Source organism: Dipteris shenzhenensis, chromosome 22 (genome assembly GCF_047967505.1).
Source record: "Dipteris shenzhenensis isolate YYH24624 ecotype China chromosome 22, Dip_SZ_1.0, whole genome shotgun sequence".
NCBI classification, from domain to species: Eukaryota; Viridiplantae; Streptophyta; class Polypodiopsida; order Gleicheniales; family Dipteridaceae; genus Dipteris; species Dipteris shenzhenensis.
This window is the reverse complement of record NC_141617.1, coordinates 55,005,167-55,007,954: the sequence shown is the minus strand read 5'-3', so window position 1 is coordinate 55,007,954 and position 2,788 is coordinate 55,005,167.

The following is a 2,788-nucleotide window of genomic DNA, read 5'->3' as shown; positions in this document are numbered from 1 at the left end:
TCCAATTGCTTGCAGCCCGAAGTTCGCCCTAACAAGAGGGATCTACAGCAGAAAGGGCGTGGGAAATGGTTGAGGATTGAAGGAGAACAAGCTCAAGCAAAATTTTTGGAGAAGAGGGAGAGATGGTGAAGAAGAAGAAGAAGAAGAAGATGATGATGTGGCAGAAATGGGCTCAAGGGGGATCAAATGGCTCTGATACCATGTTGGAATGCTGAAAGGAAAGAGAAGAGTTGACACAAAATCAGAATACTTGCTTATAGAATGAAGAAGAAAGAGGTCCTTAAGTAGGCACCTCATACAAGGTCACTGACATCACTGATGACCTCAAAGCTCCACAATCATCTCCTCAATCTGCTCCTAGATTCACTCAATCATCCTATGTGGCTTTTCCACCACCTAACTGTGCTTGTGGGCACCTAACTGTGCCTCTAGCACTCACACATAGAAACATAAGGTGTGCCTGAGGCATACACCTTGAGATATCCCAACACATATCATATCTCAAGAGGGAATGCAGGTTGATCCAAGGAAAGTGGAGGTGATACAAAATGCCAAACCACCTAGAATCCTGAAGGAGCTAGCTAGGTTCATTGGACAGATTAAATGGCATAACAGATTTTTGAGATACTTGTTACATGTGTATGTTCCTTTGGCAAAGTTGACAAAGAAGGGTGCCAAATTTGTGTGGTTGGAAGAACATCAGAAGGCATTTAGAATATTGAAATAGATGATGCAGGTCACACCTGTCCTCCAACCACGTGACTGGACATTACCATTTCACATCTTTGTGGACGCTTCTGACAAGGCAGTGGGAGCAACATTGATGCAAGAGAAATAGTCTGGATGGTTTAGACCAGTATATTATGCTAGCAAGGTCCTGACAGCAGCAGAAAGGAATTATTCTGTTACAGAAAGGGAGTATTTGGGATTGATTTTTGCTTTGAAAAAGTTTAGGCACTATTTGTTGGGCAACACTGTTATCATTCATGTTGATCACCAAGCGATAATTGATTTGGTTAATAAAGATCAACCACCAGGAAGAATTGCTAGATGGATTTTGCTGTTACAGGAGTTTGACTATTCTATCAGGCATAGACCAGGGACAGAGCATGCCATTGCTGATTATTTGAGCAGGTTGGATACAAGAGACCCACCAAAAGGAATTGATGATAATTTACCTGATGCAGATTTGTTTCATGTCCAAAAAAAATTTTCTGATAATTGGTATGATCAAATGTTGACTTATTTGCAAGATGGAGTATTTCCTGATGGTATGGATAAAGATTACAGAAGAAGGTTAGCTCTTAAAAGTAAGCCTTATTTGGTAATTGTTGGTTACCTGTATAAAAGAAGAGTGGATGACATTATCAGGAGGTGTGTGCCTAATCATGTACAGAAGGCAGTGTTGAGAGAAGCTCATGCAGGTAATGCAGGAGGTCATTTTTTAGGACAAATAACAAGCAGTAAAATATTCCAATCGGGGCTTTGGTGGCCTACAGTTATAAAAGATGCATATCAGATGGTAAAACAATGTCTTCAATGCCAAAGAGATGGTTATCCTAAAAATGCAAATAGGATGTCACATAACCCTGTCTTGCCATTAGATCCATTTCAAAAATGGGGAATAGATTTCATGGGTCCTTTTAAGCCAGCAGCAAAAATGACAGGAAACAGATACATCTTAGTAGCCATAGATTATTGTACAAAGTGGGTTGAAGCTATAGCATTGAGAGATAATAAAGCAATTAGTGTGGCAAAAAATTTTTATAATAACATCATTACAAGGCTTGGATGTCCAATTGAACTGGTATCAGATCAGGGAGTACATTTCCTAAACAAGGTGATCAAGTTGTTGACGGAGACTCACATGATAAGTCATAAAAAATCATCTACATACTACCCTCAAGCTAATGGCCTAGCAGAGAGTAGTAACAAGATTTTGGTGAAGATTTTAAAAAAGACAGTTTCAAAAAATAGGAAGGATTGGGATACCAAATTGAATTCTACCTTGTGGGCATTCAGAACAGCTTTCAAAGTCAGTACAGGTTTGACACCTTTCAAATTAGTCTATGGATTGGAAGCTGTGGTGCCTATGGAGTTTGTTACACCGTCATTGAGGATTGCAGTAACTGAAAGGTTGCTACCAGAGGAATCTTTGCAAAATAGGATGGAAGAATTGTTGAGTTTAGAAAAGGATAGAATTCAAAGTTCTTATATTGCTTCAGTAGTTAGGAACAGGAGAACAGCATGGGTAAATAGGCACATAAAACAGAAGACTTTTAAAGAACAGGATTTAGTGCTTGTTTACAAATCTAAACTTGGAAAACATCCTGGTAAGCTGAGGCTTAGATATATTGGTCCTTTCAGAATAGCCAAAGATTTGGGCCAAGGCACATTTCAGTTAATGGATATGCAAGGTCATGAAGTGTTTAAGCCCATTAATGGATTTAGACTCAAAAATTTTTTTGAGGAAAATGATGTGGTGCCAATGAATTTATGTTTGGCCACAAGTGTGCAAGCCTCAAATTTAAATGATGAGAAGGGAATTCTCATAATTGGCGATGTAAGTCGGAATCTCATTATAAAAGTGACTTGCGATTCTAATGATTTTGCATGTGTGAGAAGTCTTATCAACTTTTTGCATGAATATTTCATTGTTAAGTGGAGATGACACACTTGTGCTTGGCAAAAAGACAATCTTAGAACTGCAACTCGGCATTTTTCTTTCTCGACAATGAGGATGGCCACGGGTACACCTACAAGTGGTAAGAGGAAGGAAACTTTACTT